Source organism: Neolamprologus multifasciatus, chromosome 14 (assembly GCF_963576455.1).
Source record: "Neolamprologus multifasciatus chromosome 14, fNeoMul1.2, whole genome shotgun sequence".
Classification (NCBI taxonomy): Eukaryota; Metazoa; Chordata; class Actinopteri; order Cichliformes; family Cichlidae; genus Neolamprologus; species Neolamprologus multifasciatus.
Window position 1 is genome coordinate 31037768 of NC_140452.1, and position 27903 is coordinate 31065670.

The 27903-nt window shown below is 37.9% G+C and overlaps 1 long non-coding RNA gene across 1 annotated transcript in view; it reads left to right on the forward strand.

The window, feature by feature from the left end:
* Positions 1 to 1986: 1986 nt before the first annotated feature.
* LOC146504381 (uncharacterized) overlaps positions 1987 to 27903 on the forward strand; it is a 377123-nt gene continuing 351206 nt past the window's right edge. The window contains exon 1 of the long non-coding RNA XR_014877849.1: positions 1987 to 8820. This is a non-coding gene — a long non-coding RNA (uncharacterized LOC146504381). The remainder of the gene's footprint in view (positions 8821 to 27903) is intronic.

Genomic DNA, 27903 nt, shown 5'->3' on the forward strand with positions numbered 1-27903 from the left:
ACGAACAACATTAAGCTACTCACGCAGAGAAGAACGGCTGTTGCTGCCATCATCATCCTCATCATTTCTGCTACACTGGCAGGGCTACGGCTACACATGCAGTAGATGTGCACGAGGTCTCGCAGCAAGCTATCAAATACGGCGCATTTCTCGGCTTTAAAAAAAAAACGCTATGCGTTGCCAGGTGTTTCATCGGATTTGAGGTGTTACCTCCTTTGCACAGTATCACGGTATCACCTTAAAGCACTTGTTGCAGGCTGCTGAGTTTGCATCTTTTGCTGTGAAGTACAGCCAGACTTTTGAGCGCTTCGCCTTGGGCGTTTTTAATCTGTAGCTCTGCTCTAAAAGAATGTACGTACCTGGGCCCGCCTACTATCCTCGGAAACGTAAAATGATTGGCTAGAATCCAAAGTGTAAAACATCTCAGGAAAAAAAAGCACCAAAAAAAAAAGCACCGAAATAAAGCACCGAAATGTGCGCTGCTTTTCGGTCTGGTTACTACCGTTTATGTCAGAACCGGTGCCATCATGGCACCGGATACCGGTACCCATCCCTACACATGAGCCTACCCTAAAAATGCAAACTTACAAAAGGTTGTATTTAGGAAAGCCGCAGGTCCATTTTTATGTCACCTCTTTGTTTTTGTGTTGAAATCTTTGCAACTTCAGCCAGCTGTCAGATCTTCTCAAAAAAAGTTGGCAGTGTAATCAAGTGTGAAAAGTTACTTTGTGATCCAGGTGCCTTTGTATTTGTGTGTGTGTTTGTGTGCTTTCTGCCCCAATGAAACTAAAGCCTTTCATGTTGGCAAGCATGGAGATGTTTTACTCTGAGCCTTAAAAAAAGGAGAAAAAAATATAACACTGATATATATAACATATAAAAAATTGCTATGATGTGCTGTAGATTGCTGGAAGAAAATCCTTTAAAATTGCATGTTTTAATCATAATGAATATTTATTTCATACACTTAATGATAGTCAAGAAGATTACAGATTGAGAAAGGTGACTTTTTCTCGAGCTTTAATCGTATGATTTGGCACTATATACGTAAAATTGAATGCAACTCGTGAGATATGAGAACGACTGCTTGACAGTGTGGTCGTCCTTGTTATTTACTAACTTTACATGTGAGAACATACACTTACTGTATGATCAGGATCCATTTTTGATGGCTTTCTCTAGGTTTGGCCTCTACCATTATGGAAAAAAAATCATGTTTGTGTCTTCTACAAACATATTGTTAGATATTTATCTTCTTTCGTAACATTGAAAGGTAAGCATAGGATGTGGTACCATAGGCAAAGGTTACGTGTATGTACTGCTCCCTACCGTAGTCACCGTAGGGTTTCAGTAAAATCTCATGTAATCTATGTATTTTAAAGACTCTGACAGGGTTAACTAATGATTCAGACATGGGGCCTGGAAGTTGAATGCTGTGCATTTCATCTTAGAAACTCTGAAGTAAATAGACTAGAGGATATAAGTAAGACCAGGGAAATGTAAATGCTTGGATTTGCATTTTATGGGATGAAAGTGCTGCACTGCTTTCATTTTTGCATTCAGCTCAGCTACATTTAAGCCACAGTAACTGACACAGAGGTACAAATAAGAAGTGTAGAGGCATTGTAGGAAACAAACACACACACACACACACATACACACACACACACACATATATATATATATATATATATATATATATATATATATATATATACACACACACACACACACATACATATATTATGGAATGCCGTTTAGGAAATTATATATAGAATGATCTTCTGAATATATAGAACGAAACTTGAATATATAGAATGATCTTCTGAATATATAGAACGAAACTTGAATATATAGAATGAAACTTGAATATATAGAATGATCTTCTGAATATATAGAACGAAACTTGAATATATAGAATGATCTTCTGAATATATAAAATGAAACTTGAATATATAGAATGATCTTCTGAAGATTATAGATTTTGTACTATTGAGTTTTTTGGCAATCCCTGCTTGTCCCTCAAGTCATGTCGCCGTGTCTTCTGGCCTAGTCTCGCCTCTGTGTGTTCCCTCTGGAAATCAGTCTTGTCTCCATGTTTTTTGACTTTTCTGTCTGTGTCTCTGTCTCCACATATCAGTCTCGTTCCTCTGTGCCCCATCTCAGCTTGTCTCCCTCTTTAGTTGTGTCAAGTCACTCCTCAGTGTTTGTTTATTCTATACCTGCGTCAAGTGGTATGTCTTGAGTCAGGTCTTTGTGTTTATGCTTCCTGTTTTATTTTGATAGTCCCTTGTCCTGTGTGGAATGCTCTGCTTTTCCTTTCTGTGTCTGATTAGTCAGATTTAGCTACCCGTGATCCCGAGTGTGTTCCAATTCAATTCAATTCAATTCAATTCAATTTTATTTATATAGCGCCAAATCACAACAAATGTCGCCTCAAGGCGCTTCATAGATACAGAGAAAAGCCCAACAATCATATGACCCCCTATGAGCAAGCACTTTGGCGACAGTGGGAAGGAAAAACTCCCTTTTAACAGGAAGAAACCTCCGGCAGAACCAGGCTCAGGGAGGGGCGGCCATCTGCTGCGACCGGTTGGGGTGAGAGAAGGAAGACAGGATAAAGACATGCTGTGGAAGAGAGACAGAGATTAATAACAGATACGATTCAATACAGAGAGGTCTGTTAATACATAGTGAGTGAGAAAGGTGACTGGAAAGGAAAAACTCAATGCATCATGGGAATCCCCCGGCAGCCTACATCTATTGCAGCATAACTAAGGGAGGATTCAGGGTCACCTGGTCCAGCCCTAACTATATGCTTTAGCAAAAAGGAAGGTTTTAAGCCTAATCTTAAAAGTAGAGATAGTGTCTGTCTCCTGAATCCAAACTGGAAGCTGGTTCCACAGAAGAGGGGCCTGAAAACTGAAGGCTCTCCCTCCCATTCTACTTTTAAATACTCTAGGAACAACAAGTAGGCCTGCAGAGCGGGAGCGAAGTGCTCTAATAGGGTGATATGGTACTACAAGGTCATTAAGATAAGATGGGGCCTGATTATTTAAGACCTTGTATGTGAGGAGCAGGATTTTGAATTCAATTCTGGATTTAACAGGAAGCCAATGAAGGGAAGCCAAAACAGGAGAAATATGCTCTCTCCTTCTAGTCCCTGTCAGTACTCTTGCTGCAGCATTTTGGATTAACTGAAGGCTTTTCAGTGAGTTTTTTGGACATCCTGATAATAATGAATTGCAGTAGTCTAGCCTGGAAGTAATAAATGCATGAACTAGTTTTTCAGCGTCACTCTGAGACAGGATATTTCTAATTTTAGAGATGTTGCGCAAATGGAAGAACGCAGTCTTACATATTTGTTTAATATGTGCGTTGAAGGACATATCCTGGTCAAAAATGACTCCAAGGTTCCTCACAGTGTTACTGGAGGCCAAGGTAATGCCATCCAGAGTAAGAATCTGGTTAGATACCATATTTCTAAGCTTTTCAGCGCCGAGTACAATGACCTCAGTTTTATCTGAGTTAAGAAGCAGAAAGTTAGTGGCCATCCAAGTCTTTATGTCTTTAAGACATTCCTGCAGTTTAACTAATTGGTGTGTGTTATCTGGCTTCATGGACAGATAGAGCTGGGTGTCATCTGCATAGCAGTGAAAATGTATGCTATGTCTTCTAATGATGCTGCCTAGGGGAAGCATGTATAATGTAAACAGAATTGGTCCTAGCACCGAACCCTGTGGAACTCCATAATTAACCTCAGTGTGTGAAGAGGACTCTCCATTTACATGCACAAATTGGAGTCTATTAGATAGATATGATACAAACCACTGCAGTGCAATACCTGTAATACCTACAGCATGTTCTAATCGCTCTAATAGAATATTATGGTCAACAGTATCGAATGCTGCACTAAGGTCAAGAAGGACAAGCACAGAGATGAGTCCACTGTCAGAGGCCATAAGAAGATCATTTGTAACCTTCAATAAAGCTGTTTCTGTGCTGTGATGAACTCTGAAACCTGACTGAAACTCTTCAAATAAACCATTCCTCTGCAGATGATCTGTTAGCTGTTTGACAACTACTCTTTCAAGGATTTTTGATATGAAAGGAAGGTTGGAGATTGGCCTATAATTAGCTAAGACTGCTGGGTCTAGAGATGGCTTTTTGAGTAAAGGTTTAACTCCATCTCCCCTGATTATCTCCTGTGTACATTTACTTCCTTGTCACATGGTGGTTATTCCTCTCTGTGCTATTCCTAAGGATCTGCTTACCTTTAGTTAATTGTATTTCCTAACCTCCTAAATCCAGCAATAAGGCTGATTTTCAGTTTAGTTCTGCATCTGAGTTCTGCACATTGAGTCCACAATTCTGCCTGCCACACAGCATCACATGACAGCATTTGCTTGTTAAAATGGAAGCTCTTTGAAGATGAGCTCAGTTAATAAAATCTGCACATGTATATATGTATCTTCATGCAGCAATCAGCAACAGTGGTTTACTCTGAAATTTATAGTGTGTGCTTGCTTTATAAACCAGCTTTGGGTATCCAAATTGTCCCTACCACTTAGGTGTAACACATCAACATACAGTTATATGCGTGCTATTTATTTCACATATAAAATGCAGTTGTACTGCTTCTGTAGCAGAAAATGTTTGTGGGAGGTATAGATCACAGATCACAAGAACAAAGATAATCATAAAGAGCTTTTTTTCTCCTTTTTTTTTTTCTTCAGTGTTCTCTGTATATACAACAGAATGTGGAGGTGGATAATGACTGTTATCCTAACCCTGTAATGCTCACACACTCAGTCTGTTTATGTTTTTAGCTCAAACAAAAAGAAGGCAAAGTGCATTTTGATGTTCACAGTGGCAGCAGAGTGATTTCTGTTGCTTTCCTGTTGTGCAATTTATTCTATTGCTGTTCTTCACTCTTTTCCTCCCTATACACCTGTTACAGGCAGCTGAGTTTCGTCACATTTTGATGTAGAGGGTGATGATCAATCATTTATATTTTAAACAGTTTTGAAGAAAACAACAATGTGTTTTCTTTTGCAGATATTTTAAAGCTCACTGTGCGTGTTTGAGGGGGACAAAAAAAGCCATTGTAACTGCACATGACTGGACACTGATTTGCGCACTAAATGCAACATTGTTTACATGGGATGTGTATTAGAACATGTTAGTGTACTTTTTTCCAAGTGGTCCCAGAGAAATCAAATTTCTTTGCACTATTAATAAATCATAAGCTGTCCAGTGTTACTGAACACGGTCATACAAGATTTTGCAACACTGATTAACAATGAAAAAACCCGATGCCAGTAAAAGACATGATAGGACACCGAAGATTGCTGTTAAGTCGAGTTTTGGGAAAACAAAACCAAAAGACTAAAAAAATACTTATTTCATTGTGTGAATATCAGACAACAGATAAAATGACTTCATTGTTTTGCAACACTGGGCTTTGTTGAGATTTCTTTGGGCAAGGCTCCCATTTACATATGATATGTCGCTATTAACTGCAGTGCACATCATGCAATACTGAAATTTGTAAAATAAAATTTGCAGTCTAGTGGAGCCAACATACTATTAAAAACATGTAACTGACATTTCATTAAAAAAATTATCTTTCAATAGACTTTTTTGTTATACTTGTTCCCTTGTTATAATTTTCATATCTGTTTAGAAAACTGGTGTTAAGGCTAGTTTGCCTGGTAATGTTTATCAAAGTGAAACTTACTTAAAATGGTTTCTCTCTTGCAGTGGGTGAAGAAAGAAAGATCTTGCAAATTGATGCTTTCATGTTTTCACGTGTCAGACGTTTCTTTTGATTAACCTTTTTTCCATTCCGCTTGTTTAGTAGTTGTCAGTCTTTTAATAACAATATTTACTGACTTTAATAAGGCTGCTCCACAACCCGAAGGAACGTGCATCTGCATCTGCAGTTGCAGGATATAAAATAGGAGCACTGTCTCACTAAAAAGCTACACAATTGATAAAAGAGTGGCTTTAAAAGCATAGAAATGAAGCCAATGGGGAAATCTGGGAGTTTAGTTTCTCCGCCAGACCACTTGAATTACATTATCCTGAAATTCTATGATTGAAAAAAGGTTTGAATGATGAAAAGTTTCATTTTAGTTAGTCCCTCTTTCCCTATAATGAACAACGACCAGTGAAATAAATATTCTTCTCAAAACCTAGTCTGAAGCTTGCACACAAGAATTTCACTCACATGTGCTGTACCAGTGTACCAATAATGTGATGTGACAATATAAGTGATTTGATAAAAGTGATTGTCCCACAAGTTTCTATATAAGCAAAGACAACCCTTCCAAAAAACAAAATATAATTCAAACAACACTTACATCAGTAATTGTAAGTCACTCAGTTTTAAATCATTAAATCAGTAAGTAAATCTTTACTGTTTGATTGAATTATAACATTTGACTTATTGTAAAGATGAATACATGGACACATGTTTCATGTGAATACCTAAAATGACTAAGCAGTCACATAATATCTCCAATTTCTGCAGTGTTTCTTGAATAAATGGACTTTTAGGTTTACTTGCTGAAGGATCATTTTCTTCTGTTTTTCATGCTGCCATTTGTGTGGTCATTTCAGCTGTTTCCTTTGTGAGTGTGTGTGTGAATGTGTTTTTGCTGTGATGTTTATTTATTTTCTTATATTAATTCCCTCACTTCAGGCACTTGAACATTTTAATAAAGTTATTATTGTCCCCAGCTGGATGCACATTGAAGTGACTAGGATGAGTGCCTAGCTTGTGGGCACAACAGAGGGGAAAAATCATTATTAAAACCTGTTAATCAACTTTCATCTCCTCTAGCCAGCTTTTGCCCTTGTTGTCTCTTTCCTCTTTAAATGTAGTCTCCACCTTGAAGGAAGTCTCCAGGATAATGTGACATGGTGGTTGTGCTAGTGAATGTGTATCTCTACCAAATTATGTTTGTGTTTTTGCATGCAGTGTTATTTTTAGGTCAGGTAGCTGATTCTTATTCCTTTTTTGAGTCAAAAATTTGCTTAATGGAAAGCTAGATTTCATTCTTCATTGGAGGCTCTTTCTCCTCCTTCACTCCTTTTTCGTCAAGGGATCGGATTTTATCCCTTCACATTTTGGCACAATCAGTGTTCATAGATAGCATTAGCTGCTTCTGCACCTGTTTCTTTTTCCGCCCATCTCTTCTGGTTCCACTGGGAAAACACAGGCCTTACACTACACACTGTTAATCACTTTCTTCTCTTCAGGTCCATTAGCAGACCACTCGAGCTCCCGCTGAGAGGAAATACATGTAGGGTACAAGCAGAAAGCAGAGAGTGGCCTGTAAAATGAGTAAGGGCTGGTAAATGAGTGATTGGACATTTTAATTAGGTTAAAAGGTTCCACTATACACTTAGCATCACTAAACTAATCTGCCAGAATGCCTCAGTTTATCATCAAGCTCTGTCTTTGGTTTGGCTTTCTACAGACTCTAATTCATATCCGCAGGGATCATTCTGTGAATAACTGAACAGCTGAAATATGAAGCTAAAAACTCAACTACTGTTATAACTTGCGCATTACTTTTCTCAGTTTATATATACTAACTTAGCCCTCTACTGCATGACTTTTTAATTTTTTGGGAAAAAAATATTTCTCCCTATTTTGGGGGAGCTTTAGGGTCCCTAATAATATATCAATCATAAAATTTGACACCCTGCCCCCCCCAAACAGATATTGGTTTGTTGCTTCAAGGCAACACTGTGCGACAAGGGTAGTAAAATGCCAAGTTATTCTATAATAAGTTGTATTAGTTCAACAAGGATGAACAAATAAATAAACAACAAATAAACAATGCAAACATTTCACAGAACAATAAAACACCAAAATACATCCAACATTTGACCCTAACCCCATGCATGCGTGCGCACCCACACACACACACACACACACACACACACACACACACACACACACACATTGTGTTTCCATCACTTTTGGGGACATTACATTAACTTACATTAATTTCCTGGAGACTTATTTTGACTCTACCCATCACAAGTCCCTGCCTGAACCTTACCCTAACCCTGACTCAAACCTTCAGCCTAAAATTAAATGATTTACCTTGCAATTTGTCCCCATAAAGTAGGCGAGACCTCACAATGGGAGTGTGTAAACAAATTTGTGTCCCCACAACAATAAGTAATACACGTACACACACACACACACACACAGCAAAACTGGTATGGCACGGATCTGGCCCACGCAATGTGCTTACACATGGCCCACATACCGCAAAGAATGACGGCCCTTTGGTGCCCCAGACCTGGTTTGCCAGAGGAGACACACACATGGACCAGCAAAAGGCCAGTTTCAGACACACTGGTGGTCCTGTGCTGGCCCATGTGTGGATTACCTCTGGCAAACCTGATCTGGGCCACCAAAGGGCCGTCATTCATTGCAGTATGTGGGCCATCTGTAGGTGATGTGCAGCCACGGGCCAGTTGTAGACACACTGCTGGCCCTGTGCTGGCCCAGAACAGTTTCAGCTCTGGCCCCAGATGTCAGCCTAATGTGTACCTTAATCAAGCCATGCAATAACAACATGTGCCAGAACATGTAAAACAGTGCAAAAGTAACATGCCGAAACTCTGTTCAGACAGTGAATGGAGTGATTTTTATATAGCGCTTTTCTACTCTCCCAGATTCCACATCCACCCACTTTTGCTTAACTGAGTGCTTCCTAACTACATTCATACACATTCACACTCTTGACATGCAGACTGGAGGAGCCAGGGATCGAACCACTAACCTTCCCATCAGTTTGTAACCTGCTCTACTGTTTAGTCATTGCCAGACATGGCACACATCTGGTTGGCATACACTCTGCCAAAACACCAGTCAGTCAGAAGTGCCCGCTTGATGCCAGATCTGGGCCAGACCTGTTTTCTGTAGGCCTGGGCCACATAAACCAAGCCACAATCAAGCCAGATATGGCATGCCATCACATAGACAGTGCCATCTATGCCAGGCCTGATGATATACGTCTTATCATGCCAGAAGTCGGCCAGCAGTGCTGACTTGATACCAGATCCTGGCCAGACCTGCTTGCTATGTGGGCACTAACACACACACAGACACAGTTACTTTACCAACTGCCTGAGCTCCTAAGTATCCCCCAAACCTCATTCAGGGACTCTACTTCAATGTCACTCCCTGAAAGCTCACTGTCCTCATTTCTGAGGACAGAAAGTGCACATTCCCTTGGTTTCCTTCCATAAAAGGTTTTTACATCCATGTCCTGTAATTATGAGTAGATTGTAAAGTAAAAAACATTGACTATGATCATATTAAATGCACACAAACACATCTCTACACTCATATGCAAATGCATTATAATGCCTGAAAATTTTTGTGCTAAATGCGCAGTGTTGCCTTGAGGCAACGAATGAAAATTAACAGTTTTACTGTATAAATAAATTTACAAAAGCAGAACAAACAATCAAATATGCTTCTTAACATATTCATGCACATACAAGTATTTTTTAATATACATTTATTTCACTATAAACATGTAAAATAGTGATCTTTATCTTGCCTCCTAATGGAGATGTCCCTCATGTAGTGCAGCTTGCAGAAAGGGGTCCTCCCCCACCAAAATAAAAGTCACACCACCTTCAACTCATCATTTTATTGGAAAGAGATGTGTCTGGTAGCATTATTTGAGAAAAAAAAAAAAAGTGTAAGGCATGAAAATGTGGTTTGTTGCCTCAGGGCAACGCTATGCTGTAGAGGGTTAGGGAAGTTACATGACTACTTTTTAATGCACATGTGCAATACACAATCTGTACTTTTCTAATTATTCCAAATATTCTTAACTATTTAAACATCTTTCAGTATCCTGCTCTGTTTGCACACTACAACCTGGGTTTGACACTTATCTGTACTTCAATTTTAATAACTGTACAGTTCTGTTTTGGTAACTGTTGTCCATGATGTAAATATGTAAAATAAATTGTGTTTCTATTCTATTCCTGTGTCTTGTTCTGTTTGTATATGTGTTTGTTTGTTTGTTTTTTTGCTGCTGCTGCTACAACCAATTGTGGGACAATTAAAGGATTCTTCTATTCTATTCTTCTATTCAATGACCATCCCTTCTAAATATGAGAACACGCTTTATTTTTTGTTGTTCTTTTTGTTTAGTAATGACTCCTCCTGCATGACTTTTCCGTGCTTCTGTCTGTGCACTCATTCTAGCATCCTCTTCCTCATCTCTCCAGGTCTCTCCTCGGGTCATTTATGTTATAATCATTTATGTTATTATGTTAAAAAAAGCAAAACAAAGGCATTACAAGAGGGACCTGGACCAAGAAATACACATTACCAGGCAGGATGTGACAAAGATTAGAGGGACACTCAGACAATAGATACACAGCAGGTAAAGAGGGTGTGAGCACAGTGTAGACTAATCACACAAGACAAGGGAAGTAGAACTGAATACAAAATGCAGGGAACAAGAGACCGTCAAAATAAAACAGGAAATAAATAATAATGAGACACAAACTCAAACACCCGGATTTGAGAGAGAAAAAAAAGAGCAACAGAGGGAAATCCATAAGCTCAAGAAAACAAACAGATTATTAACAGAAACGGAGTAAAATGCATATGGTTTGTTTGAATGAGAGAGAGTGAATAAGTTCTTTAAATAAATAGTTCAGGTCCAGGTGTGCCTTAAGAATTTGTGGCAGCTATACATTATTATTAAAATGTACAAATGCACAAAAGATTGTTAATACTGAATTGTTGTTTTTATAGTCATCTGGTGATGTTGTAGCTAAATGGAGGGAATTTTTGAAAGTATCAGACTTCAAAGGTCCTGACTGAGTCTAAAGAGATTAATATTTTTTTGCCGCAACCTTTCCAAAAATCTCTTCTGCTGGGGGAGTTTAGCTAAACCAAACAACCCTTCAGAGATAAATATGCTTTTTTTGTTAAGAGCTGTTTGGGTCTGAATGACGTGAATCTGAACGAGTTTAACTATCGAAAAAATAAATCTCTCATAAAAAAATAAAAAAAATAAAAGAAATGTTGTTTAACTTTTGAGATATAGGCCCCATTGCTGAGATTTGCATATTAATGAAACAGCTGCACACCATTTGCTACCAACTCAGTGTGATACTCAATGACACGTTTGTTTTCTTATAATATTTTTCCTAGTGCAAAATCATTACCCACTGCAAATATAAATATGGCTGCAGTATCACTTATGTCAAAACCTCAGATTTTTGGCCACATGAAAATGCTTTATTGTTCCATATTTTAAGGCTGCAGAGGCATGAGGTCTTTGTTTTTAACACTTGGTAAAAGGGCCTGTGATTCACTGCGGTAGAAGTTGCTGATGTTTCTGAATTATACTATGTGTTGGAGTGTGCTGGTGGGATCAGAAAGATTTACTTGTCTGAAATTCTTTTCCGCTGATTTATTTCTCGATGATGTTGTAGTTTATGCTAATAACATTTGTGTCAGCAGCTCTGACAGTGTGGCCTTGGTTTGCTGAGTCACAACGTCACCTATGCAGAAGAATTATTCTGATGGAGGCTGAATGCTATATCTTTGTCACTTTTACATTGCGAAGGCTGCCTTGAGAGCTATTAAAGCTGTAAAAGACCATGTACAGCACTGTCAGCACATTGAGCTGCTGGAGGCATGGCACACTATTATTAAAAAATATATCCTCATTTGATGTTTCAGTGATGATGGTGGAGAGTCTGGTTTATTAACATGTCTGTTCAACATCTCTCTACAAAACCAATCCACTGATATAGAAGTTTGTAGGAAAGGTGAAATTCTGATGGCTTTATGAGTGAGAACTATGTGTTTGTGTATAAGATGTGCACCTCCAGTCTGGCTAGAGCTGATCAGAGTTTTGTTGTCCAAAAACCCATCATTTTTAATCACATCAACACGTGCAGCGTTTGCTTTAAGAGTGTTTTTGAAGCACTATGCAGATGGTCAGGAGGAGTTTCACTGTGCCTTGTAGATTAATAGAAAGCATACAGTAGGATGTCAAGAGCTGAACTTGTTATGTGAAGGCTGTGTGCACGCAGGGGTGGTGATATGAAGGACCCAAAATGCAGACTCACGGAAATCAAAGGTGAACTTAAATACAGCTTTAATGCTGAACTCCAAAAAAAAGTAACAAAACTGAGACTCCAAGGTAAACTTTACACAGACAGAACACACAGCAAAATAAGGGTAGATTGCAACAATGACAAACTGAAACACAGGGCTTAAATACATAGAGGGAGCAATCAGGGAATGGACAACAGGAGGGAAACACAGCTGGGGCAAATCAGAACTGACGAGACAAGGAAGCGTAAACTGAACACACTGAGATAAGACAGAGACCTTCAAAGTAAAACAGGAAACACAAAACACAGACTGAACAAAAGACACAGACTCACATGCAGGCACTACAACAGAGGGAACAGAGACGTGGGACCAGGGAAGACACAGACTGGACACGAGGATACAGCAGACAGGGGAGACAGCAACCAAGGATTACACAAAGACAAACCATACGACATGACTCTAACGAAAACCCAAAGACTAGAAATTATAAATAATATAATAAACTCAAAAACCCTGGGTCAACGACCCAGGCATCCTAACAGAACTGGGGTATTGCATTAAGAAGTTGGGGCATGTATGAAGAAATCGAGATAGTGGTGATTGTGCAAGTAGGAGTGACAGAGTTCAAAGTAGGGATTACATCAGCAACCTGCGCTGAGCTCCTTCTTGTTCGTAGTGGTGATGGCCAGGCTGACAGATGAGGTCAGGCAGGAGTCTCTGTGGACTCTGATGTATGCACATGACATTGTGATCTGTGAGAGTAGGGAGCAGGTGGAGGTATATACTGGAAAGAAGATGAATGAAAGTCAGTAAAAGCGAAACATAATACATGTGTGTGTGTGAATGAGAAGGAGACAGTTAGAAATGTGCAAGGAGTAGAAGTAGTGGAGGTAGATTTTAAATTGAGTTTAAATACCTGATGTAAAACCTCCAAAGCAATGGACGGTTTAGAAGTTCAGGAGAGAGTCCAGGCAGGGTGGCAGAGTTGGATGGACATGAGTGACAGTGTAATTTATAACAGAAAAATAGAAGCAAGAGTGAAAAGAAAGGTTTACAGGGGAAGTGAGACCTGCTGTTATGTATGGATTGAAGATGGTGGCACTACCAAAAAGACTAGTAATGTACGATATGCTAAGATTGCCATTGGGAGTGAGCAGAATGTACAGAATCCTAAATGAGAGCATCAGAGGGACAGCTCAGGTTTAGCATTTTGGCAACAAAATTAGAGAGGCGAGACTGAGATGGTTCAGACATGTCCAGAGCAGACATAGCAGTCATATTTTATAAAGGGTGTTGAATATGGAGCTCGAAGGTAGGAGGAAAAGAGACCTATGAAAAGATTAAAGATTATGTTTAGTGAAGCAGGGTTGGTATAAGAGAGGAGGATGCTAGGGACAGGGCGATAATCCGTAGTGGTGACCCTGAAAAGGAACAGCAAAATGAAGGTGAAGGAGGAGAAAATGATGGGAGACACTAGACTATTATAACTATACCTCAAGCCAAGCATAGCTGCCCATTTACCGTAATCTGATACATGTTTAATTCATGAAGCTCAAACATTCTGCATACTCTTCTTAAAGCCCACAAAACCAGCCCCAAACACAAACGCACAAAACGGTCTGTTTTTAGATTCAAATTTAACACAATCATGATGTATGAAATGGTAATTACATACTTTGATTAGTTAACAAAGTCCTGGACAGTAACCCATTCTTGTTAAGCTATAAAAACACACAACAATGTAATAAACCTTAACTCTCTGAATAATGTTGTTTTTTCCCTCCTGAAAATATAATGGACAGTGACAAATAAAGTGAGGCCTACACTGAAAGGCAAACCAATATTTTGCATATTAGACACTCTGTCAAAGACAGAAGAGAAGCCATGGGGAGATATGAGAGATGAATCCTAACTGAAAATTCATAAACTTGAATTTTATTTTCTCTTTTTCAAATAACTCCCGGCTCCTGAAAATTTCATGTGGTTATCTCCTATACTTAGGATTTATGGAGTTTCAAAAATTATGAAAAAATGGACAGCTTTAAAAGCATCACAATTCAAACCAACCCTATGCAGTTCAAGAGCCTTTAACTCAAACACGTTTCCTACTGTATGAAGGCAGATTTTTGCATGCCTTCATTACATATAAAATCTGCTCATTCTCAGGGGTTCAGTTGAGAAACTATTTCAGATTTGACCGAATTTGTATGGCATACCCCATCTTACATCTCTCTTACTGTAAGTAACATTTTGGAGCAAATTCAAATCATCTCTCTTTCCACTCAGCATGTATTTATATTCAGCCTCTGATGTGAATAAAGAAGATTGTTTCTTCTTGCTATCATGTTTTTGTGCGAAAGATTTTCTATTTTCGCCTTTGTGTTCTATGTTGCAGTAAGTACAAATGCAATTTTCATTCTTCATAGGTTGCGAGCCACTATGGTTTGTTTGTTTGGATGTTATGTGTCATGCTGGGAGTGTCGGGATAGGCTCCATGAGTGGATCCCACCCACAAAGAGGTTAACAGACCAACTACAGGTGGGAGTTCATGAGAGAGAAACAAAACATAACCCACTGCCAGCACATCTACACAGCCAGAAACACACTCTGGTTCAGTTTCTGAAGTTAGTAAACTGGTAGACAAGATTATTACTATTGAACCTGTTTCCTGGCCTCTAGCCATTATAAAGCACAAGGGGAAGCTTGAGAGGCCAGAGTGGGCCCAGGAGGCAAGTAATGAGCCAAAATAGGCCCTAAAGCTAATATAAGAGAAGCACAAAGACAGTAGCATAGATGTAAGAACCTTAGACTGTGAATAGATGGAAAAGATAAGTGGGAATCACTCAGAATAACAGATATAAAGATCTAAATAGATGGTAGGGCACAAGTGGTAGTACAGGTAGAATTAATGATAATCCTTGTGCTCCCTGCTATTTATTCTGACATTCACTATGCTTCCTCCCTGATGGCTGAGCATACATGAATCTAATCATTTCTGTTCAAATATCTAGAGATTTTTCAGCTTAGTGTTTCTAAACCCTGACAGCACTGTAATTTATTGTATGTGCGCACATGCTTTTTTTTTGTATTTCTTTTGTTTGTTTGTGTGTTTTCTCTAATATCTTACTACAAGCTGAACTGGCAGGCAGACAGACTCATGAGAATTGACCCAGGTCATCAGGGTACAGAAATGTCATAACAGCCAGCCTGAGCTGTTGCTTTTCAAGCCTGTCATGAAGTATTTTGTGGAAAAGGTCGAATTCTGACATAAGTTATTTATATATGTTAGATTCAGCTCTTATGGCAAACAGCTGCCTTTTCTTTCTTGCCATTGCTATTTACTGTGAACCATTTCCTTTTGAGATTTGAAACACAAGGATGACAATGGTTGATCCGTTTTGGTCGAGAACAAGTAGATGTTGTAACAGCTATCTGTGTAAATTTATTGCAATTCCAATCCATATTTATATATATATATATATATATATATATATATTTATATATATATATATATATATATATATATATGGAGAGAGAGAGAGAGAGAGAGAGAGAGAGAGAGAGAGAGAGAGAGAGAGAGAGAGAGAGAGAGAGAGAGATTTTAGTCTCATAAAGTGTCCTTAGTGAACTATTCATGGAGAAGCATGTCTTTCAGAGTCACGGTTGTATTTTGGAGATTTGAAAAGGTCAGTATAGAAGGAAAGAAAATAAGACGAGGCAGTGGGGAGGCGACGGATGCTGAAAGAGAGATGAGAGAGGTGTGCAGTCTGTGGTCCCTGCCAAACACTATGTGTCTGTCCTTTATTTTTGTAGGTGTAAGGTCTCGGGTCTTCAGGTTACAGGAAAAAGAAATGCAATCTTTGCTATGTTGACACTTTCATGATATGCTTCTTCTCTGACTTGCCATTCATCTTCCTCAAGTACATCTATCACCATATTGTCATGTACGACTACGTGGCTCCCAGATGCAGTACTTGAGACGAAAGATTTGACAGAAAAAGGGCAGCTTTAATTGTGCTGTTAAAACTCGAATACTAGATACAGGAAACAAAACATAATAACTAGAAGCTAGGAAACCAGAAAACTAGAAACAAAGAAGCTAGAAACTAGGAGCTGATGTGAAACAAAAATGGAAACCAGGAGCACAGAAGATACACACAGCACTGAGAGGGTACAACACGACATTGGACAGAGGAAAACATAAGGCTTAAATACAGAAGGGAGTAACAAGGTAATGAGACACAGGAGGAGAGCACAGCTGGGAGTAATCGCACATAACGAGACGTGGAGGAAGCAAAACTGAAAACACTGAGCACGGGACACGAGACTGTCAAAGTAAAACAGGAACATAGGGACATTCACAAAGACACAGACTTGACACTAAAACTGGGGAGACAGAGGCAACATGGAGACAAGGGTGACTAGACATGAAACATGGAACATAGGGAAGGCAACGTAACAGAAACCTAAAGCCCAGGAACTAAGAATATAACACAAGCAAAGAAATAAAAATAAAGAGAACCAAACCCATGAAAAATCGCAAATCCAAGAATATAACTTAGACTAGAATTACACCTACCGTGACACATATGGTGTACTTTTCTTTTTTAGTTTTACTGTAATTTAAAATTGCTATTCTGCCTCAGGAGGAACCTTTTAAAGTTCCAAGTTTATCCAACTTTGTTTTGTTTGCAGGCTTATGTGGACTGAATCTGGGTGTTGTGTGCTCTGTGGTTGTTATTACTTCTTTGGGCCAGAGGTGCCGCTGTGTAATAGGTACAATGAGGAGGAGAGAGAAGAAGAAAGAGTGTGCAATGTCTAACAGTTTAATTAACATTAAAGTGTATCTAAAAACGAACCATCATCTCCGGGGTTATATACAAACACAACAAACTTGACTGCTGACTGCAATGGAGCAGGAACAGGCATGGGCAAAAATGACAATAATAATAATTTCAATAAGGAGAGATCATTAGAATCATTAGAAGGAACTGAAATTTTTCCTATTGATGTACAGAATTCAATTTGAGGTATTTGGTGGTTAGAGATGAAGATGGAGGCTTCAATGGCCTGAGTGATGATAGGTTATGATAGGATATGTTGGGGAAGTGGTGGGTTGCATGAGAGCACGGAGTGAAGGTTGATTGGCCAGAAGAAGGCCAGCAGAAAGCTGATTGAACTAGACCTGTGATGTCACAATCAGCTTGACAGCATGGGAAAGTGAAAATTAAATTAATAAAACTAAATGTGGCTATTTCCTCTACTTAAGAAGTTATGAGGGATCTAAAATGCTGGAAAAAATGTTCCAACCACCCTACCTACTTGTAAACAATTTCTAATAAATTAAGATCCAACTTGTCATGGCTATATTGGATATGGTAAAGTTATTGTACGAAAATATATATATAAAAAAAGCAGATTTTTCATATTTTTTCATAGACTTTGGAGACTGAACGTGGACGTACTGTGGCGTATGACCTTGTGGTTCATTCTTTTTGCAGTAGTGTTAGCTTTTTCCATTTCTACTCTGTACTTCTGATAGAACTGCTAGCCTTCCTGCCATAACAACAGGGCATTTTTGCTATCAGGCGAAACACTGTGCCACTAGGCTACATTAAACTCTGGATGGTTATACTTTGCAGAAGAACGATCAGGTTTAAATAGCAAAGCAGCTTAGACTCAGCAGAGAGAATGTTGATGTTTTGTTAGCTCAGTCATTGCCAATTTTTATGCAGTATAAAGGACTATGCTTGTGTGGGTGTTGTGTCAGCATAATAGTAGAATAACACAATAAGCTGCTGGCTTTCTCTACCACAAAGGATCATCTCCATCTTTTGCTTTGATTTGTCACATTCAGATCTTTTCAGCAATACACTAAACCAAACCCCTGAACAGTTCTCTTAAAAGACTTACAGTCTGTCTACATCAAAAGATATTGACAGACTGTACTGCAACAGTTTTTGGTTTTTTTTATTTTTTATTGTAGAAGTAGTTGCATAACCATAACCAATCATAACCATTTCAAACTATGTCGCAATGTGGACTTTATTAAGCTCACTAAATGCAAATGCAAACAACCGGAGCAGGTCATGTTTTTACAGAGGTCAGTAATAAAAGTAATAATACAGGATCAGAACAAAATCCATGAAAATTTACTTGCATTGTGGCCAAAACCTGGTGTTATAAACAGCCTCCAGGAGCTGTCACGCCTTAACAAACCACAGTGGTAGAGGATCATTCAAAAGAAACAGCAGGATTGAGAGGAGCACCTTTTCTCTCGCCACAGTCGACAACACAGCTTCCTTGTTCCGGCTTACATCTGACTAAAGTTACCAGTTAGTCAGCAAGTCTGAGGTAAATGTGAGAACACCACAGATTTTGGATTTAAGAAATTATTTGAACAATTTTGAAAAGGTGACCATATAATCATTTAAACAACTCCACATGTAAATGCAAATGTGTATATAGTTAGGTTTTAATAGAAAACACATTTTTGTAATATTTCTCAATTGTATATCAGCTTCTAAAGCTTATAGTTTTTTAATTGTACAGTAATAGGAACCATTTCATCATCATTAATCTTTATCAATCTTTATCACAATGAAAAAAATCAAGGTGATTTGAACTTTGAACTACCATGCATCTCGGTTCCTGCTGACTCAACTCTGGTGCTTTTTTTTATACTATAAACTAAATATGTAACATTATTGGATTTTGCCTAGCCAGTAGTTCTGTTGCACCCAAATGTAATTCTAAAAACAGTCCATGTCATTTTGGAGACAGGCTTACAATTGATGAAACGAATTACAAAAGTGAACTGCTCAAATATAATTTGATGTTTATTGATGATTGAACCTATCTTTTAAAAATGTGTATATCTTCTATATAAGCCTTCTTTGTTGACTTGAACTTGCCTCTGTTTTGCTGTTTTCCTTTTCTATATTTAATTTCAGTGATGTTTGATTTAATACTTCCACAATAAATGCACTTGAAAATAATTATTTATGACAGCTTAACACGTTTTGTTCAGCTGTATCAACAGCAGAGAGCAAGATGAAAGTAAGGTTGTTTTAAAGTTGCGTTGTTGTTTCTCCATTATGGAACTGTTGGAAGACCTATCCTGGATTAAGTGGAGTGAGTGGAGTGAGTAATATAATATAATATAATATAATATAATATAATATAATATTCTGTGAGAATACCTTTAAATTTATGATGTGTTTGCCCACCCACACGCTCTGTCTCCTCACAGTATCTCAAACTATGATGTTTTGGCTTTTAACCATTTCTTCTAAAACATTGTGACTCGATAAGTCGCTTTCAATACACACGAACCTGGACATCCTCTTAAAAAATACATACATACCTACACATACTTCTGCACACTATATTATGGAAGTTATTATGAAATTAATGTCGGGTTCAGTTCCGAGTTCAGGAAGCAATTTATAACAAAACTGTTATCAGAACTTCACACACCACTAATTTAAAGATTTAATCACAGTTCAGATTGAAATGACAAATACGCATTATACTTTTAATATATTAAATATAATAATTTATATTATTATAAAATACTGACCTTTGATGACATTTAGTATGTTTGATATAATTGGATCATTTTACATTCATGACAGTGAGTGAGAAAGACCATCTAAAGCAACACTCTGGTTCCATTTTAGATTCAAGACATGTCTGACAAATGATGATGGGCAGTACCACCAACACAGAATGTTAAAACTCAGTTGGACTCACACATTTGTGTCTGAAATCCATGTAAAAAAGGATATCACAAACCTTTAGAGTCCACAGCTTTATTAGCTGTAAAGCTCCATTGTGTTGGAATTTGCTGCTTATCATAACTGAATTTGTTGTTACAAAAACATTTTATCCTGTTTTATAGTTCATTAATGTTTTTTTAAGAACAAGACACATTTAACAATGTTGGTTGTTTGGTTTTTACAATAAGAATCACAAAAATCAAAGAAAGTATTAAATTTTTACTGTTATAAAGAAACCAAATCATGCCCAGGTAAAATAATGTCCTTTAATGGTTTAAAGGTAATTACTATATTTTAAAGGATCTGTGCGCTCATATAAGGATTGACATTGTCACCACTCTTAATGCAGTTTTTAAAACAGTTAAGGCATTTTTTATAACAAAGACTTACCTGTGCAAAAGAGTTTTGACATAGGTCAAAACATGTCAGTCACTTCAACTTTGTGATCATTGAACAAAACCTGTTATGTTATGTTTTAAGAACTTCAGACTTTAGAAAGAAAAAAGTGTTCAGAGACAACAAAAAAAAGAAAAAAAGAAACACAACAAATTCATTTGTAACCTTATAAAATTGTTGAAATTGGGGAAAATGAAATAACACTTGTGAATCTGTATGTGTCAGAAAGAGACAAAGAAAATATGCACAATCTTAGAGCATTGCGCCATGTTTACGAAACCATCTTTAGAGTTTTTAGAGAATGGTCTAAAGTGAGGAAATATCCACAGAGCAGCTTTTCTCCGGGTGACAAAAACCTTGTAGATGTCAAAGGTCAGAGACAAATGCCCAGACTACTTCAAGCTGAAGTAGAAAGTTAACAATAACTCAATCAACCACTCATTATAAAAAGGCATGAATCCGAGCATCTTTGATCTCAAGACACCTCAGACCTTGATGCAGATGCACTACAGCAGCAGAACCCACACCTGTTGCCACTCCTCTCAGCTAACAACAGGAAGCTACACTCGCATAGACTCACCAAAATTGGTCAATAGAAGATTGAAAAATTGCTATTCTACAGTGACCCTCACAGTCACCAGATCTCAGTCCAGCAGAGGAATTTGGTATGTAGACAATAAGCAGCTGACAAATCTGTAGCAACTGTTCGATGCTCACGTCATAATGGCGCAATGCTGGGCTGTAATCAGGCAAGTGAGCAATCTAGATTTGTGACTGACGACGCTAAAAACTGATTTGAAAAGCTGTAAGAGTCAAGTGAGAAGTGAATCAACATAAAATAACAAATAGCAGTGTGTGTGTGTAAAAACATGACAGAGAAAAGCTAATTCTTGCTTTGAGAACTGCATCAAGAGTAGTGAGAACGACGTTTCTGATGTGACAATTGCACTCAAGTGATTGAGAAAAAACACTCTGTCTCATATAAGCGGCAACCTGCTGTGACTGGTCTTTTGGAGAAAAAAACAATTAAGACTTAGTTCCAAATATCAGCTAGTCTAAGGCTGGCTCCAGCTACTTATCACGTGTCAGATGATCAGTGAGGTCACTGATCATCTGACACGTCATAGTTGGTTATGAGTGTAATGGTTCTTGAGAAAGCTTGTATTTTATTAATGAAGAAGGGACATAGAGAAGGGACATTGACTTCTCACAGCAATAGCTTTTACACTTCCTGGAAATATTCATTGTGAACATACAGTATATTCTTATCCCAGTTGGACTGACTAGCGTTATGTGTAATGCACAACCATGAAATCAACTGAGATAAAGCAGCAAGGAAGGAAGGATGGAAGAATGATGGATGGATGGATGGATGGATGGATAGACTGGCTGTTGATTTTGCATTGTACTTTCCTTTTGCTGTCATCTATGAATAAACCACAATACTACCACAGACGCTGGTTCTCCAGCATAGAAACAGGATTCTACATGAATAGAAAATATATACACACTATCATTTCAGTGTAGTTTTGACAGTCACCCAAAAGACCTGGTGTGTATCACAGTTTGAAGCCTGATGGACACTCACTTAATTATTCCCAAAAGGCAGAGTGAAAATTGTTACATGTTTTCAGTTATGTGTCTTGAATTGCTTAGATTTTTCTCTGCTGCAGATTTCACATCATCATGTATAATGGAAAGGAAATACGTGAGACAGGTATTTAATAACAATGCTTTGGATATGAAATAAACAAACAAAATAGTTAGAACTTGTATTTAAATATTTTTGTTTTTTGTAAGTTTGCCTCTATATACCACCAGAGTGGTATTAAGCAATCAATATGCAGTTCAATTACAGGCTTTCCACTTTATTTCAAGGGGTTTTACAAAGATCATAACTATTTATGAATTGCAGCCATTTTTATTCATAGTTCCCCATTTCAAAGTCTCAACACTAATAGCAAAAGCATAATTTTAAAATAAGGAGGGGCATCAGTAAATGTATTCTGCATCCTGCACTGTGCTACTTGTGGTCTCTCTGCCTCCAGTTTTGTCTACATTAACCAGGCATGTTCTGTTAGTCACTGAATAATATGCCATTTCTGTATCTTGTGTTACTTTTGCAGTATGGTTTGGTTCATTATCCATTTGCACTGTGAAGCATTAGTTACCCAGTTCTTTTGGCAGGCACGTTCTAGGTTTTGACAATGAGTTGACTGCCTTTGCAAGGGTTATCGTTTACTTTTAACCAAGGTGGTTGTTCTTGGTTTTGATTTGAATAAATGCTGCAAAAGGCTTTTTTAAAAATATAATCTATTACTACTAACGTTTTTGTTAGTTTATTTGTTATGTTCTTTGTTTTTTACCTTGTACTTTTTCATGGAATAATGAAGGAAAGAGCTTCAACTCGCCAAATCAAACTGAAAATGGAGGATTATATATAAAGTTAGCCATAATTAATAAATAGTTAATGCAAAATGTCTCTCTCACGTTCCTTAAATTTGTGCTGAAAGTCACTCCCCTTCAATCACTCTTAAAGGATTAATTTAAAATCCTAACTAAGAAAAAAAAATGTTTCATTGTCCAAAAATTAACTTAAAGGGCTTAGCTGCTACTATATTTATATCACAGAAATTTTGAGTAAGATCACTGAGCTGTCAGCTTTTTTCCTCCTTTTTTTGTTCTGATATTTGTATCTGCTTGTGTCTTTTGTTGGAGATAATGGTCCAAATTGTAAAAAAACAAAAAAAGAAAAACGAGCAGAACAGCAGAACTGAATGTCAACCCTGCAAAGTTATCAGACAAAAAATGTCTGATAGAATAATTTCTGAGAAATCACTCGCTTGTTGTACATGTCATTATATAAGCTGTCAGTCTACAAACTGGCACCCACCTGCCTGCCAAAAGTTTTTACAGTCATGCATGCACATAAACTGCATTATTATGAAATGCAGGATATAAGCACAACACTAACCAAATGGTACTTTTGCTTCAGTATTATACTTTTAAGGGGAAAGAAAGATGAATTGCTTCCAAAATCAAAAGTTTAAACAGCACCTACTGTGAGTTTTTTGTTGTTTAAAAGACCAACATCCAGAAGTGGGGTAAAATCACACCGTGTCTATTCACAGCTTTATTAGCATAGCTGAATAATCCTGAAACTAATTTAAACTCACACTGCTGGTGCGGGTTATACGAAGGACGACCACGGCCATGTTACCAGACTTTGCATTAATGATCCAAAACAGACGAGTGCAAACTAGTTTTCCTGTGCTCATTAACATGTAATAAGCTCACTGTGAGCTTATTACTTTGCTTTTAAGTTATCTAATATTCAGAGAGATAGAGATATAAGCGATGACCCACTTTCAACAGCCACATCAACTTTGTTATAATGCCAATGCTTTGAAATGAGAAAAGTGTGAATTTCAAATAGGACTTTCATCATCCTATAATCTTTTGTTATGCATTCCTTATCATAATTTTAAGAGTCGAAGATAAAACATTATTCGTAATGCCCTATTTCAAGTTATTATTCAAGCACAGCTGTGAACCAGGCTAGATAAATTCCATTAATCTTTCCACCTGAACTTGAACAAATGTACACACACACACAATTGTCATTTATCTGTTCTACTGTCCTGTATGGAAGACTTAGTGTTTTGATAGTTTTACGACTGCACCTTGCCTTGTGAAAAGTGGATTTTGAGTGTTATTCCTGCCAAATGTACATGCCAGTTTTTATCTTAAGATAGCATTCTTAACTCAAGTAAATAGATTTGTAGATAGAGTCGAGAAGTATAACCTAAAAGTTTGTGAAGTTGAAAAGCTGATTGACCTTCTTACCCTGAAGTGATGCAACAATTCATCGCTTGTTTTGCAAAATATACAAAAAAAGTTATTTTATTGTAATATAAAGTATAATAAGTACTTAATGGCAAAAGGGAAGTGAGAGTAACTCAAATGCATATGAAAAATAATACTACATGTGATATTCAATAAGTGACAAAGATGGTGGTTTCGTCTGTTTCCTGCAGGTAGCAGCCATTATCTAAAGCTGCATGAATGAGAACTTCCAGATGGGTGTTTCTTCATTTAGCTCCTTTTGTGGAGTCAGAGTGATGAGCATGTGCCAAAAACTGACTGGGATGAGCGGGGGTAGCAGCCAGTGTCATTAAAACCATCTGGCATCCACCATTGTTCAACCACCCTTTCCTTTCTAAAAGACTTTATGTCTGTAAATACAGAATGTTAATCCTGCCCCTCACCCACTAATATGCCACCTTTAGACTTGATGGCGACCCCACTAAAGAAAAAATATATATAGATCACTCTTTGGAGATGCAGGAAATGCAATTAATTTTATAAATTGCACATTGCATTCAGTCATATCGAAATTTATTGTAACAGCAAGACAATAAATTTGAAAGGATCCTGTTATACATCAAGTTAATGAGACAACCTGAATCTAAATCAGTCCTGTGTGTACTCTCAGCTGGTTTACAACACAAAAAGGTTGCATTATTAGAAAGACTGTTGCTCTGATTGCCAGTGAAATATGAATTCACTAGTTTCATATTTCAGTCTATTTCTCAGCCGTTGTTGTCATGTTTGCTGTTGAAATATTTCTTCTGATAAAAATAATGTCAGGGAACAATCCACTTCGATGATAACATTCTTTTTCAAAACAGCTAAGGTGATGATCCCATTGACGGTAGAAGAGTAAAGCCTATCCCTTTCAGCAGGACATCTCCACAGTTCACCGCAGGCTCATCTCTGTTTTAGAAGATGACTGCTGAGCTGCAGCCTCATGGGTCTTGACATCTAAAGCATATTTTGATAAATTTGTAGAAAAGAGTTAATTTTGTTAGTGATTCTACTTACTTCCTGTCACTAAGACAGCACATACAACACCTTCTGTGAGTGATTTAAATGACCCACTTTTATGACAAAAGCCATAGACATACATCAATCCTGGACCAAGTCAAGGGTTTCTCATCATTTCTGAAGCCTTGGGTCTTTTCATAGACACAGCATGGCCAGCTATGAAGCAGAGATGGCTGTATGGCCAAACTGAGCAACTCAGAAGCGATATTATTTGTCCGTGAGATGGCCTGAAACTTACTCTATAATGGAGCTTCAGAAGTGCTCTGCAGAGACAGATTTCTCAGCAACACCCACTATCACAGCACATCAGTGGTTGTGTTAGAGCAGCTGAAAAGCCACTCTGAGTAAAAAGGATAGCACTACCTGACTGGAGGTTGTCTGATGGCATGTTACAGAATCTAATACACGAGGAAAACCATTTCCTGATCTGCTGGAACTAGATCTCTTTAGACACAACTGCAGACATTGCTCATCATGCCAGAACCTTCTTGCTGTGATGCAATGGTAAATGGACTGGTATATATTAGAGATGGCACAATACCACTTTTTTATGTCCGATACCGATATCATAAGTTGGATATCGGCCCGATACCGATATGAATCCGATATAGTGTGTTTTTTAATCAATAAAACAGTTTTTTTTATTATCTTGCTGCATTTTGTATAAGTTCAAACTCAAGTTTTAAAAAAATAAAACACTAAAGCTATTCTGTTAAACCTGTATGTAAAAAATACATTGCATCAATCTAATAAACTTAAACCTACTCCATCCTCCCTATTCTGGTATTTTAAAGAGTACTTAGCAGAAATATTAAGCAACCTAACTAATAGGGCTGCAAACTCCCAGCGAAAAAAAAAAAGGGAACCACCCCCCACCTCATGATGCTTAATCGAAGTAATCAACTTTAATTTGATGCAGTGTGAAAACAAAATGCACAGAAATAAATTATTTTTCAAGAATAATTAAATAGATTCAACATCTTTCTTCAACAGAATTGCAGAGATGGTACCTTCCCAAAGGAAAAAGTAGGATAGCTTACTAGGGTTTATTAGACTTAACAGTTACTATATACAGTAATGGACTTCTATATATTTTACATCAGATTAAAACTTTGGGTGTAAGATTCAGATAATTAATTATTAAAAGCTAGACATTTTAAATGAGAATAAGAAATACAAGTATATCTTTGTGCCCCCCTTTTCCCTGTTCATGCCCTATCGGCCCACCTGGCTAAACTTTGCTAGATCCGCCCCTGGACAGTTATGTCAGCTACGTGGAAAAAGATCCTGCTGTAGAAAGTAATATTAGATAAATTCTAACAACAGCTTATCAAGCTTAAACGTGCTGCTGTTGTTCAGCCGCTGGTTTCCTCTTTCTGGCGCGAAGTGGGCGATAAACAAAGAAGAGAGACGGACTTGGACAGAAAAGCCGATCAGCTGATCATTGATCAGTTTCACATTTGAAGTAGCAGCAGGAGAGGGGGAGAGAAGAGGCAGTCGCCCCATATATCGGTTGTTAGGCTTAACGCGGGAATGCTTTACAGACATTCAGAGATGAACTTACACGCTTGCTTTACTTCTCTGGGATAACTTTCTCGGAGATGAAATGCCGGATTGGTAGCGAGGCTCCAAATACTCAACCAGACCGCGACAGGTCTCCCACGCCACAGCCGCTCTATCACATGATGCATACTGCTCCGACGTGCTACGGTTATGAGCCAAGTTACGCCAGTTTTGTGAGGTGCTTTTTTGATATTTAATGGATCGGATTACATTTTTTATTTCCCTCCGATATCCAATCCAGTAATTTACGTCAGTATCAGACCGATACTGATACGTAATATCGGATCAGTCCATCTCTAGTATATATGGAACCAGGGGCGATTCTAGGATCAGAGCTTTGGGGGTGCTGAGCACCCAGTGAGCTGCCCAGCCAGCCAAGATACACTTTACTTGTCACAATGAGACTAGGGGTGGGTTTTGATAATCGATTTATCGTTTAAAATCGATTCTGGCTTGGATAACGTGATATCGATTCATTAAAATCCTGAATCGATTTTGCCCGAAACGCCAGAATCTCAGGTTAAACCTCACAAAATTTCAACAACCACCAAAGAGCTAAAACAGTAAATGAGAGCAGGTACACGGATTCTGCACAAAGACGTAAACACAAAGCGCGGACCCGCCAACGGATCAGAATCAGTGAGAAGCTGCCTTTCTCATCCGACACGGTCGGGGCTGAAAGCCGACAGCTCGCTGATTCCGATGTTTCGGCGGGTTTGTGTTTATGCCTTTTTTGCGCTGATTCTAAAGCTGTTAGTTTTATCTCTCTCCAAACAATATTGACAGAACCAGCAGCAAAAGAAGATCCAAACTAAGCTTCACATAAACATCGTCATGAATTCCCTCTTACTTTTGCTGTTTTGCTTCCACCACACTTCATGCACAGCTCTCTCTCTCTCAGTATACTTCAAGAACAGTTTCCGTCTAAAAATCTGTTTTCTGCATTGTTCGCTTGCTTGTTACGCACAAGTCTACCGTTGTTTACAGCGCTGTCGGCTGCTGTTTTTTTCCTTTTATTTACTTCCAAAAAGAAAACCTCATTTCTGCTGTTCAATAGGCTTCTGAACAAATGTAAACTTTTTAAAATTATGCAAAATGCAAAACGCTTAGCTGTGTCTGTAATAAAACCGCTGTAACTTCAGAGGT